The sequence below is a fragment of the Eptatretus burgeri genome, chromosome 7, assembly GCF_056783735.1.
Source record: "Eptatretus burgeri isolate ZD-2024b chromosome 7, Ebu_testis_v1, whole genome shotgun sequence".
Lineage (NCBI taxonomy): Eukaryota > Metazoa > Chordata > Myxini > Myxiniformes > Myxinidae > Eptatretus > Eptatretus burgeri.
Genome location: NC_140967.1, coordinates 90,330,583 through 90,338,306, shown reverse-complemented (window position 1 = coordinate 90,338,306; position 7,724 = coordinate 90,330,583). Strand labels below are relative to the sequence as shown.

The window sequence follows — 7,724 nt, the reverse complement described above, 5'->3', positions numbered from 1 at the left end:
AACATCACTGTTATGCCGAAGAGAAGAAGAAGAAAAAAAAAAACCATGGAGTCTGGAACACTGACGGGTTCCTCCTGTGAAGCCCATTTTTATATACCAATTCCCCTAAACGCTGCCAATACACGGTAGCTGTAAGTTAGAAACACCTTCAGTAAGTTCTGTGGTCATCCGGAAGACGTCAAATACGTCTACATACGTCAATATGCGTTGGAGATGCGTTACACATAGGTTCAAAGCACGTTACTCATAGGTTAGAAATAAGTTTCGGGTACGCTAGACATTACCTCGAGGTGTTTCGACTTCTGAGTAACTTACAAGTAACGTGTGTCGACGTGTGTCAATGATCGCACAACGTGCCTACAACTTATGGCCAGCGTATGTGGAACGTGTGAGTCATACACTGGCATATGTCAAAAAATTTTGAGCATGCTTAAAATTTGTCAACGAGCTCGGCGTACTACGACGTATGCCAGCGTGCTCCAGCGTGCTCTTAACGTATACAAAACTTACCCATAACGTATTCGACGTGTGCCAGCGTATTCGCCAAATTTTTCATACGTCGGCATACGCTGGCTAAAACGTCAAGTTGTGATCAGGCCTTGACGGGAGTGAGGAGGGAGGGAGAGTGAGGTGGGAGAAAGGAAGGCAGCGTGAGGTGAGAGGAAGGGAGGGCAAATGTGCGGTGGAGCATCAATTACGATTTATACTGTTTTATCAAAATGATTCTGCATAGAATAACAGTGAAGACGAAAACCAAAGAATGTCTGAAATCCATTTTCGACCAGTCATAATATAAATACTGCCCAGAGACGAACACCACCGAGATATAAACACGGTCTGAAGACAAACACTGCCAGGACACATCTGGAGACGGAGACAGAGAGACAGAGAGAGACAGAGAGAGACAGAGAGACATGCTTTATGAACAACACACAATATACAGGGTGTTCCTAAAAAAAAATGACATCATTTGAAACCTGAATATCTAAGTAAGTACATGTCCCAGGCAAACAAAAGTAAATATGCTTCATGTTGAACAATTAAAGATTTATTTATCAACATTCGAACAAGCGATTCAGAGGGATGTAGATTTTAGAACCGTTTTCTCAAAACTTCACAAATGTTCAATATGCGCACCGCCTGTGACATGACACACGTCAGGTGGGGTGGTCCAGCTCCTGCCAAACACGCTGTAGCATGTCTTGCGTAACATTCTCCAGCGCCTCAGTGATTCTCTGCTTAAAGGTCCCATGACACCCAAAACTTTCTGGTTATTTATATATTAACCTGACCTTCCTAGTGAAGAAATCGTCCATGTTTTCGGTTTTTTTTTAATCAAAAATGGGATAATTAGACCAATATTTCGAACATTTCTGGTGCTTTTCACAACTTGCTATGCCCCGCCCCTTAAAAAAGTTGACTTCAGCAAACTGCAGCGTTGACGTCACATGCAGAAACTCGCACAGAGTGGATTGACTCGAGATCGCTCGAGTTTAGACGAGTCCGATAAATCCGTCATCCATTCGACTAGGCCGATAAATCCGTCGTCCGTCCGACTAGTCCGATAAATCCGTCGTCCGTCCGACTAGTCCGATAAATCCGTCGTGCTGCAGCTTTCTTTTATTATTCTCTTTTCTTCATCGTTTTCTACTGGTGCTACATGACAACAGTAGGAATAAAATAAATAGAAATGCAACAGAACGTCAGATTTATCGGACTACTCGACACAATTGTGTCGCAAGGTGTGTTCTGCACACTAGTTTTCATCGTATCCGGACAGCGAGATTGCTTCGTTTTATGCGTGGAGAGATACGGCCGATGACATGCGCTGGCCTTGCTCGTGATTCATTCGCCGCTGAGAAACATGTCCGCTGCGCTGCGCTGGTCACGTCACGTCACTAAAATATTTCTGATATCGAGCAGTATGCAAGTCGAATTTACATTATTGAATTACGAATAGGATTTTGTCTAACCAGTTGTTATTGCCAAGTCTTCTTTCGATGTCTTCCCGATCATCATGAACTCTGGGAATTTTATCACCAGTTTCCTCTGCTTGTCCCGCTTCGGGCTAGAACTAGTAAGGCCGTATTTCATTTCCAGCCGCCTGAACTTCACCTCCCGCGACTACGTTATCCGACAATTCTCCATGTGATTCAGAACAAAATCCTTCATTTCTCTCACACTCGCTGTCGATACCAGACAAATGAAAGTCCATGTCATCAATTATTCAAAACCAAATATTTGATTTTTTTAAAGCAGAAATGAACGAAGCGATTGAGTCGACCAATCGAACGTGGAAACACACAGGAAGCCAATAGAATCACGTAGACCACCAACCCGAGTAATTTACGTGCAGCCTTTGTCATCCTGCAGTTGACGGCATGTGGGTTACGCCCCTTTCAATAGAATTTTTAGGGATGTTCCCGAAGAGGTTTGGTTTTTTGATTTTACATTTTACAGAATGAGTATTGTGAAAAAAACTCAGATCTGAAATCACGATGAAAAACTCCGATAGGATATATATATGAAATTTCAGTAATTTGGGGTGTCATGGGACCTTTGAGGTCCTCTAGGCTTGTAGGAAGAGTGGGGATATAGATCAGTCCTTTCACATAGCCCCATAGAAAAAAATCACAAGGTGTCAAGTTAGGTGAACGTGGTGGCCATTTCAACAGCACATTGTCATTATCACTGGCACGCCCAATCCATCTTCCTGGTAGATTCTCATTGAGATAAGAATTAAACATTCAACTTAGTTAGTTTTTACACATTTTGTTAAAATTTGAGATCATTTGAGTGAGAATTCGCTATGTTATTAGATTACGAAATGATGTCATTTTTTTAGGGACACCCTGTATGTGTGCATGTATATATATATATATATACATATATACATATACATATATATGTGTATATATATATATATATATATATATATATATATATATATATATATATATATATATATATATATATATATATATATATATATATATATATATATATATATATATATATATATATATATATATATATATATACACATACACATATATATATATATATATACACATACACATACATAGAGTCGGGCCCAAAAGTTTGCATACACTTGAGCAGAATACAGTTGACTTCCTTTTATACCTCTTCTCAACAATAATCATAATTCTTTCCATTCCTACAACAATTTCAACTATTCTCCCTTATTTTTATCAAAGATTTCTGCAACTTTTGTACTTTGGATGGTTTTATTCATAGTTCAATTCATGATGTGACAAAAATAGCAGGTCAAAAGTTAAACGTACACAAAGGTGACTTGCTGCATGATCGGCTTTCGAAAGGCCTAGAATGTTATGAAATGGCCTTCTATCACTTCTATTGTGTCCCCCACTCTCTGCTGATTATAATTGTTATGCAATAGGTCAATTAGTGCTCCCATGGCTGTATAAAGGGCCTAGGTTTCCTATTCAGGCCCTATTTCCACTTGAGCCAGCATGGGAAAGGCAAAAGAATTCCTCTCAAGACCTGAGATAGAGAATTATCCAGTTGCACAAGTCAAGGACTTTTCTCGGGGCAATATCTAGGCAACTAGAAGTGCCACGGTCATCTGTCCAGACGATTGTGCGGAAGTATAGGGACCACCAAGATCCTTCCAAGATCAGGCCAGAAGTCCAAGTTGACACCAACCGATGAGAGGGCATTGGTCAGAAAGGTGCGCTTCAACCTCAAGACTACCAAGAAACACCTGTGCCAAGAATTGGAGGCTTCAGGGATGAAGGTGTCACTGTCCACTGTCCAGAGGGTGCTGCACCGAAACGGACTAAGAGGCTGCAGAGCACAAAGATAGCCCCTCCTTCAAAAACGCCACTGCGAAGCCAGGCTGAAATATGCAAGAAAGCACAAAGACAAAGATAGAGGCTTCTGGCGGAGTGTCCTTTGGTCTGATGAAACCAAGATGGAACTTTTCGGCCACAATGACCAACAGTACGTCTGGCGAGAGAAGGGAGAAGCCTTCAAACCTAAGAACACAATACCCACGGTGAAGCATGGTGGTGGCAGCATCATGCTATGGGGATGTTTTGCTGCTAGTGGTCCAGGAGCACTCCATAAGATAGATGGCACCATGAAGAAGGAAGACTACTTGGAAATTCTCCACGGGAACCTGAAGCAGTTCACTCGAAAGCTGAACCTCGGACGTCGCTGGACCTTCCAACATGACAACGACCCAAAGCATACTTCCAAGTTGGTTGCTGGATGGCTTTAGCAGAACAAGGTCGATGTTTTGGAATGGCCAACTTAAAGCCCAGACTTAAATCCAATGAGAATTTGTGGACGGAATTGAAAAAGATAGTGCAAAAGAGGAAACCCACCAATTTGACTGAACTCAAGCAACACTGTCAAGAAGAATGGGTTAAAATACCTTCAGAGAATTGTAAGAAGCTGATTGATGGTTATCCTGCAAGACTGATTGAAGTTCTAAAGGTTAAAGGCCATACAACAAAGTATTAGACAATATTAGAGTGTGCTGTATGTAAACTTTTGACCCGCTATTTTTGTCACATCATGAATTAAACTGTGAATAAAATCATCCAAAGTACAAGAGTTGCAGAAACCTTTGATAGAAATAAGGGAGAATGGTTCAAATCGTTTTCGGAATGGAAATAATTATGATTATTGTCGAGAAAAGTGGTGTAAATGGAAGTCAACTGCATTCTGCTCAAGTGTATGCAAACTTTTGGGCCCGACTGTATACATGCTTGGCCGATACGGGAATCAACAGATTGGAGTCAGTGTAATTATAGACTACAGTGTGCACTGCATCAACCCAAAAAAAAAAACCTTGTGTAGTTTTCACCCTTATTTTGGGAGAATTTCAAGAAACAAATTTTAAAAACAACGTTGCATTATAGACCTTTCAGGGAGATGTGCAGAAACATTAATATTTATAAACAGCTGGCAATCGGTGTGACGAGTAGAAAATAAATTTGGCTCGGTAATTTAGAAAACATGTTAATATGGCAAATGGCTCGAAAATCAGGTGTTATCAAATGTATTTTGTTTAGAAACTCACAAAGAGAAACATATAACCTTTGTAAAGCACACTGGGTTCGTATAAAATAACCAATTAGGCCTTAGTTATTTTATAACTTGGTTTACACAGTTCTTCAGCTAAAATGTAGGGCCATTAGGTCGAAATATAAATACAAATACAATTTCAATTTTTATGATTTGTTTTCGGATGTTCCATGGAAAAGACAAGGGTAGGTGGGGGGGGGGGATATAAATCCCGGACCAGGAGGATCTAAGAAGACATTGAAGATGGAAGACCATTCAAATGCAGGATGCCCATGTTCACTGTATCATCTGATTTGAAAAATAATAAATAAGGATTAAAACTTGTTTTTACAATATAGTCTGGCATGTTTTTCTTATACAAACCTGTTGGATCATCAAACATATGGAAACAATGCTGAGATAATTACTGTCCAAGTCTTAGACTGAAAGATCATTCTCGTAGAGCAAGATCTCATACAGGTTTTGTAAAAATTTGTCTGTTTCATTAAAAACAATGGCTATGAAAACAGATCTTTAAGAAAAATCAGAAAAGCAGTAATGGTACCGAAAACAGTTAAGACCACCAGGAATAACACATCCCACTGCAATATAAAGCCATTGGCAAAAAATCAATTTGAAAAATAAAGTTCAATCTCAAATTGTACATGTCGTCCAATCTTTCAAGTGTTCAACAACAGTTCACTGTCACATCAAGCACATGGGGATACTTCAATGGCATCAGAACCCAAGCTGCTACACATAGCATTGCCACAGTACATAAAGTTATTTCTTGCGTTTTTTTTCTGTCCATTGACCTTCCTCTGGTTTCACCCCTCTAGCCAAGCAAGCTGTACATATCGGCCGCTGATTTCTGGTCCATTGAAGGCTGAATATCAGAATCTCGCAGGGAAACTTTGACGTACTTGGCACCGAAATCTTTCAATACAAACAGCGGTGTACAACTTTCGACGGAAACAAAATCGGCACAATCGAGAGTTGCCTGCGAATCATCCCTGCTGCTGCACTGAATTGATGCAATAGTTAGGCCAGAATATTCGTCATCAAGATGTTGCGTGATAAAATCACCAATACAGTCACTCTAATTTATACCGCTGACATACTTCTTAACAATCACTTTCGCCCCAGAAACCACAGTCAATCTGAACCACGCTGGCCACTGCTCAGACACCATGACCGAAGACGACTGTGCAGCTCTACTGCACAGTTTGGTTAAAGGTGACTCGGCATTCTGGTGCGGGCGCGCAAAATTATATTTTGAAAATAAATGCCGACGTTTACATTTTGGGTTTTGAAACTTTTGCACCTTCGGTGGAAAATTTATAAATATAAAAGGCTAAAAATGTGTTTTATATTTATATTTCATTTTTGGCAAATATACTGTCGGCGGATCTGTAAACCAAGTTATAAAATAACTAAGGCCTTACTTTAGAAACAGTAACAGGGACAAAGGAAAACGTGATCACTCGTACACTGTTGAGGTTAAAAGTCAACATCAACATATCATCATATAATCATCATTGTACCATCATCATAGTAATATCATAATCATCATCGTATCATTATATCATACCATATCATCGTCATATCATAATCATCATCGTATCATCGTACTATCATACCATCATACCGTGATAATCATCGTACCATCAGAGTCATATCATAATCATCATCGTATCATCATGGTTATATCATAATCATCATACCATAGTCATATCATAATCATATCATCATCTGACATCATCGTACCATCATATCGTCATATATCGTCGTATATCATATCATATCAGCATATCATCGTACCATAGTCATATCATAATCATCATATTATCGCATCATCTCATCATATCGTATCAGCATATCATCTCATCATATCGTATCAGCATATCATCGTACCATCATAGTCATATCATCGTATCATAATCAGATCATTGTACCATCACCGCATCATAATCAGATCATCGTACCATCATCATATCATCTGACATCATCGTACCATCATTGTATCAGCATCGTACCATCATTGTCATATCATCGTACCATCGTATCAGCATATCATCGTACCATCATAATCATCGTACCATCATCGCATCAGCATATCATCGTATCATATCATCGTTCAATCATCGCATCATCACATATCCTTTTACCATCATAATCATCGTATCATCATACCATAATCATATTATCGTACCATCATTGTCATATATCGTATCATATCATCGTATCATCGTCATATCATATCATCGTACCATCATCGCATTGTCATATCACATCATCGTATCATATCATATCATCGTCATACCATCATCGTATCATTGTACCATCGCCATATCATCGTATCATAATCATCATCGTACCATCATCGCATCATCTGACATCGTACCATCATTGTCATATCGTATCATCATACTAGCATCGCATCATCATATATAATCATATCATCACATCATCACATCATCATCGTATATAATATCATCACATCATCGTATTATCACCATACCATCAAGGTCATATCATCATCATCGTATTATCATTGTCATATAATCATCATATCATCATAGCGAACGCAGTGAGCTTCATACTTAACACGTGCACGTGAGAGAATAGGAAACAACAACAACAACAACACAATACCCCTGGCTATTTGG

The 7,724-nt window shown here is 39.2% G+C and overlaps 1 long non-coding RNA gene across 2 annotated transcripts in view; it reads right to left on the bottom strand.

Annotated features, from left to right (window-relative positions):
* LOC147023770 (uncharacterized) overlaps window positions 1-7,724 on the bottom strand; it is a 94,790-nt gene that overhangs the window by 84,896 nt on the left and 2,170 nt on the right. Inside the window, exon 1 of one of the 2 annotated variants that reach the window (XR_015060365.1) lies at window positions 1-256. This exon is cut by the window's left edge and continues 485 nt beyond it. The exons of the other annotated variant lie outside the window; for it this stretch is intronic. This is a non-coding gene — a long non-coding RNA (uncharacterized LOC147023770). Of the gene's footprint in view, window positions 257-7,724 lie in introns of those variants that run through there. 2 annotated transcript variants of the gene reach the window in all.